Below are 6,496 nucleotides of genomic sequence, written 5' to 3'. Positions count from 1 at the left end.
GTTGATGGTGATGATGTTGACTTTGTGTGGAGTGGTGGTGGTGATGTTTATGGTGATGATGTTGACTTTGTGTGGAGTGGTGGTGATGTTGATGGTGATGATGTTGACTTTGTGTGGAGTGGTGATGTTGATGGTGATGATGTTGACTTTGTGTAGAGTTGAAGTGGTGGTGGTGATGTTGATGGTGATGATGTTGACTTTGTGTAGAGTGGTGGTGGTGATGTTGATGGTGATGATGTTGACTTTATGTGGAGTGGTGATGTTGATGGTGATGATGTTGACTTTGTGTGGAGTGGTGGTGGTGGTGATGTTGATGGTGATGATGTTGACTTTGTGTGGAGTGGTGGTTGTGATGTTGATGGTGATGAATTTGACTTTGTGTGGAGTAGTGGTGGTAATGTTGATGGTGATGATGTTGACTTTGTGTGGAGTGGTGATGGTGATGTTGACTTTGTGTGGAGTGGTGGTGATGATGTTGATGGTGATGATGTTGACTTTGTGTGGAGTGGTGGTGATGTTGATGGTGATGATGTTGACTTCGTGTGGAGTGGTGGTGGTGATGTTGACTTTGTGTGGAGTGGTGGTGGTGATGTTAACTTTGTGTAGAGTTGGAGTGGTGGTGGTGATGTTGATGGTGATGATGTTCACTTTGTGTGGAGTGGTGGTGGTGATGTTTATGGTGATGATGTTGACTTTGTGTGGAGTGGTGGTGATGTTGATGGTGATGATGTTGACTTTGTGTGGAGTGGTGATGTTGATGGTGATGATGTTGACTTTGTGTAGAGTTGAAGTGGTGGTGGTGATGTTGATGGTGATGATGTTGACTTTGTGTAGAGTGGTGGTGGTGATGTTGATGGTGATGATGTTGACTTTGTGTGGAGTGGTGATGTTGATGGTGATGATGTTGACTTTGTGTGGAGTGGTGGTGGTGATGTTGATGGTGATGATGTTGACTTTGTGTGGAGTGGTGATGTTGATGGTGATGATGTTGACTTTGTGTGGAGTGGTGGTTTTGGTGATGTTGATGGTGATGATGTTGACTTTGTGTGGAGTGGTGGTGGTGATGTTGATAATGTTGAATTTGTGTGGAGTGGTGGTGGTGATGTTGATAATGTTGACTTTGTGTGGAGTGGTGGTGGTGATGTTGATGGTGATGATGTTGACTTTGTGTGGAGTGGTGATGTTGATGGTGATGATGTTGACTTTGTGTAGAGTTGAGGTGGTGGTGGTGATGTTGATGATGTTGACTTTTTTTAGAGTGTTGGTGGTGATGTTGATGGTGATGATGTTGACTTTGTGTAGAGTTGGAGGGGTGGTGGACATGTTGATGGTGATGATGTTGACTTTGTGTGGAGTGGTGGTGGTGATGTTGATGGTAATGATGTTAACTTTGTGTTGAGTGGTGGTGGTGATGTTGATGGTGATGATGTTAACTTTGTGTGGAGTGGTGGTGGTGATGTTGATGGTGATGATGTTGACTTCGTGTAGAGTTGGAGTGGTGGTGATGTTGATGGTGATGATGTTGACTTTGTGTGGAGTGGTGGTGGTGATGTTGATGGTGGTGATGTTGACTTTGTGTGGAGTAGTGGTGGTGATGTTGATGGTGATGATGTTGACTTTGTGTGGAGTGGTGGTGGTGATGTTGATGGTGATGATGTTGACTTTGTGTGGAGTAGTGGTGGTGATGTTGATGGTGATGATGTTGACTTTGTGTGGAGTGGTGGTGGTGATGTTGATGGTGGTGATGTTGACTTTGTGTGGAGTAGTGGTGGTGATGTTGATGGTGATGATGTTGACTTTGTGTGGAGTGGTGATGGTGATGTTGACTTTGTGTGGAGTGGTGGTGGTGATGTTGATGGTGATGATGTTGACTTTGTGTGGAGTGGTGGTGGTGATGTTGATGGTGGTGATGTTGACTTTGTGTGGAGTAGTGGTGGTGATGTTGATGGTGATGATGTTGACTTTGTGTGGAGTGGTGGTTGTGATGTTGATGGTGATGATGTTGACTTTGTGTGGAGTAGTGGTGGTGATGTTGATGGTGATGATGTTGACTTTGTGTGGAGTGGTGATGGTGATGTTGACTTTGTGTGGAGTGGTGGTGATGATGTTGATGGTGATGATGTTGACTTTGTGTGGAGTGGTGGTGATGTTGATGGTGATGATGTTGACTTTGTGTGGAGTGGTGATGTTGACTTTGTGTGGAGTGGTGGTGGTGATGTTAACTTTGTGTAGAGTTGGAGTGGTGGTGGTGATGTTGATGGTGATGATGTTGACTTTGTGTGGAGTGGTGGTGGTGATGTTTATGGTGATGATGTTGACTTTGTGTGGAGTGGTGGTGATGTTGATGGTGATGATGTTGACTTTGTGTGGAGTGGTGATGTTGATGGTGATGATGTTGACTTTGTGTAGAGTTGAAGTGGTGGTGGTGATGTTGATGGTGATGATGTTGACTTTGTGTAGAGTGGTGGTGGTGATGTTGATGGTGATGATGTTGACTTTATGTGGAGTGGTGATGTTGATGGTGATGATGTTGACTTTGTGTGGAGTGGTGGTGGTGGTGATGTTGATGGTGATGATGTTGACTTTGTGTGGAGTGGTGGTGGTGATGTTGATAATGTTGACTTTGTGTGGAGTGGTGGTGGTGATGGTGATAATGTTGACTTTGTGTGGAGTGGTGCTGGTGGTGATGTTGATGGTGATGATGTTGACTTTGTGTGGAGTGGTGATGTTGATGGTGATGATGTTGACTTTGTGTAGAGTTGAGGTGGTGGTGGTGATGTTGATGATGTTGACTTTTTGTAGAGTGGTGGTGGTGATGTTGATGGTGATGATGTTGACTTTGTGTAGAGTTGGAGGGGTGGTGGACATGTTGATGGTGATGATGTTGACTTTGTGTGGAGTGGTGGTGGTGATGTTGATGGTAATGATGTTTTACTTTGTGTTGAGTGGTGGTGGTGATGTTGATGGTGATGATGTTAACTTTGTGTGGAGTGGTGGTGGTGATGTTGATGGTGATGATGTTGACTTCGTGTAGAGTTGGAGTGGTGGTGATGTTGATGGTGATGATGTTGACTTTGTGTGGAGTGGTGGTGGTGATGTTGATGGTGGTGATGTAGACTTTGTGTGGAGTAGTGGTGGTGATGTTGATGGTGATGATGTTGACTTTGTGTGGAGTGGTGGTGGTGATGTTGATGGTGATGATGTTGACTTTGTGTGGAGTGGTGGTGGTGATGTTGATGGTGGTGATGTTGACTTTGTGTGGAGTAGTGGTGGTGATGTTGATGGTGATGATGTTGACTTTGTGTGGAGTGGTGATGGTGATGTTGACTTTGTGTGGAGTGGTGGTGGTGATGTTGATGGTGATGATGTTGACTTTGTGTGGAGTGGTGGTGGTGATGTTGATGGTGATGATGTTGACTTTGTGTGGAGTGGTGATGGTGATGTTGACTTTGTGTGGAGTGGTGGTGGTGATGTTGATGGTGATGATGTTGACTTTGTGTGGAGTGGTGGTGGTGATGTTGATGGTGGTGATGTTGACTTTGTGTGGAGTAGTGGTGGTGATGTTGATGGTGATGATGTTGACTTTGTGTGGAGTGGTGGTTGTGATGTTGATGGTGATGATGTTGACTTTGTGTGGAGTAGTGGTGGTGATGTTGATGGTGATGATGTTGACTTTGTGTGGAGTGGTGATGGTGATGTTGACTTTGTGTGGAGTGGTGGTGATGATGTTGATGGTGATGATGTTGACTTTGTGTGGAGTGGTGGTGATGTTGATGGTGATGATGTTGACTTTGTGTGGAGTGGTGATGTTGACTTTGTGTGGAGTGGTGGTGGTGATGTTAACTTTGTGTAGAGTTGGAGTGGTGGTGGTGATGTTGATGGTGATGATGTTGACTTTGTGTGGAGTGGTGGTGGTGATGTTTATGGTGATGATGTTGACTTTGTGTGGAGTGGTGGTGATGTTGATGGTGATGATGTTGACTTTGTGTGGAGTGGTGATGTTGATGGTGATGATGTTGACTTTGTGTAGAGTTGAAGTGGTGGTGGTGATGTTGATGGTGATGATGTTGACTTTGTGTAGAGTGGTGGTGGTGATGTTGATGGTGATGATGTTGACTTTATGTGGAGTGGTGATGTTGATGGTGATGATGTTGACTTTGTGTGGAGTGGTGGTGGTGGTGATGTTGATGGTGATGATGTTGACTTTGTGTGGAGTGGTGGTGGTGATGTTGATAATGTTGACTTTGTGTGGAGTGGTGGTGGTGATGGTGATAATGTTGACTTTGTGTGGAGTGGTGCTGGTGGTGATGTTGATGGTGATGATGTTGACTTTGTGTGGAGTGGTGATGTTGATGGTGATGATGTTGACTTTGTGTAGAGTTGAGGTGGTGGTGGTGATGTTGATGATGTTGACTTTTTGTAGAGTGGTGGTGGTGATGTTGATGGTGATGATGTTGACTTTGTGTAGAGTTGGAGGGGTGGTGGACATGTTGATGGTGATGATGTTGACTTTGTGTGGAGTGGTGGTGGTGATGTTGATGGTAATGATGTTTTACTTTGTGTTGAGTGGTGGTGTTGATGTTGATGGTGATGATGTTAACTTTGTGTGGAGTGGTGGTGGTGATGTTGATGGTGATGATGTTGACTTCGTGTAGAGTTGGAGTGGTGGTGATGTTGATGGTGATGATGTTGACTTTGTGTGGAGTGGTGGTGGTGATGTTGATGGTGGTGATGTAGACTTTGTGTGGAGTAGTGGTGGTGATGTTGATGGTGATGATGTTGACTTTGTGTGGAGTGGTGGTGGTGATGTTGATGGTGATGATGTTGACTTTGTGTGGAGTGGTGGTGGTGATGTTGATGGTGGTGATGTTGACTTTGTGTGGAGTAGTGGTGGTGATGTTGATGGTGATGATGTTGACTTTGTGTGGAGTGGTGATGGTGATGTTGACTTTGTGTGGAGTGGTGGTGGTGATGTTGATGGTGATGATGTTGACTTTGTGTGGAGTGGTGGTGGTGATGTTGATGGTGGTGATGTTGACTTTGTGTGGAGTAGTGGTGGTGATGTTGATGGTGATGATGTTGACTTTGTGTGGAGTGGTGGTGGTGATGTTTATGGTGATGATGTTGACTTTGTGTGGAGTGGTGGTGGTGGTGATGTTGATGGTGATGATGTTGACTTTGTGTGGAGTAGTGATGTTGATGGTGATGATGTTGACTTTGTGTAGAGTTGAAGTGGTGGTGCTGATGTTGATGGTGATGATGTTAACTTTGTGTAGAGTGGTGGTGGTGATGTTGATGGTGATGATGTTGACTTTGTGTGGAGTGGTGATGTTGATGGTGATGATGTTGACTTTGTGTGGAGTGGTGGTTTTGGTGATGTTGATGGTGATGATGTTGACTTTGTGTGGAGTGGTGGTGGTGATGTTGATAATGTTGAATTTGTGTGGAGTGGTGGTGGTGATGTTGATAATGTTGACTTTGTGTGGAGTGGTGGTGGTGATGTTGATGGTGATGATGTTGACTTTGTGTGGAGTGGTGATGTTGATGGTGATGATGTTGACTTTGTGTAGAGTTGAGGTGGTGGTGGTGATGTTGATGATGTTGACTTTTTGTAGAGTGGTGGTGGTGATGTTGATGGTGATGATGTTGACTTTGTGTAGAGTTGGAGGGGTGGTGGACATGTTGATGGTGATGATGTTAACTTTGTGTTGAGTGGTGGTGGTGATGTTGATGGTGATGATGTTAACTTTGTGTGGAGTGGTGGTGGTGATGTTGATGGTGATGATGTTGACTTCGTGTAGAGTTGGAGTGGTGGTGATGTTGATGATGTTGACTTTGTGTGGAGTGGTGGTGGTGATGTTGATGGTGGTGATGTTGACTTTGTGTGGAGTAGTGGTGGTGATGTTGATGGTGATGATGTTGACTTTGTGTGGAGTGGTGGTGGTGATGTTGATGGTGATGATGTTGACTTTGTGTGGAGTAGTGGTGGTGATGTTGATGGTGATGATGTTGACTTTGTGTGGAGTGGTGGTGGTGATGTTGATGGTGGTGATGTTGACTTTGTGTGGAGTAGTGGTGGTGATGTTGATGGTGATGATGTTGACTTTGTGTGGAGTGGTGATGGTGATGTTGACTTTGTGTGGAGTGGTGGTGGTGATGTTGATGGTGATGATGTTGACTTTGTGTGGAGTGGTGGTGGTGATGTTGATGGTGGTGATGTTGACTTTGTGTGGAGTAGTGGTGGTGATGTTGATGGTGATGATGTTGACTTTGTGTGGAGTGGTGGTTGTGATGTTGATGGTGATGATGTTGACTTTGTGTGGAGTAGTGGTGGTGATGTTGATGGTGATGATGTTGACTTTGTGTGGAGTGGTGATGGTGATGTTGACTTTGTGTGGAGTGGTGGTGATGATGTTGATGGTGATGATGTTGACTTTGTGTGGAGTGGTGGTGATGTTGATGGTGATGATGTTGACTTTGTGTGGAGTGGTGGTGG

This window comes from Petromyzon marinus, unplaced genomic scaffold, assembly GCF_048934315.1.
Source record: "Petromyzon marinus isolate PM22_M1 ecotype Great Lakes invasive population unplaced genomic scaffold, UKy_Petmar_22M1.pri1.0 PM_Scaffold_20, whole genome shotgun sequence".
Lineage (NCBI taxonomy): Eukaryota > Metazoa > Chordata > Hyperoartia > Petromyzontiformes > Petromyzontidae > Petromyzon > Petromyzon marinus.
The sequence above is the reverse complement of the archived record's forward strand: the minus strand, read 5'-3'. Positions refer to the sequence as shown.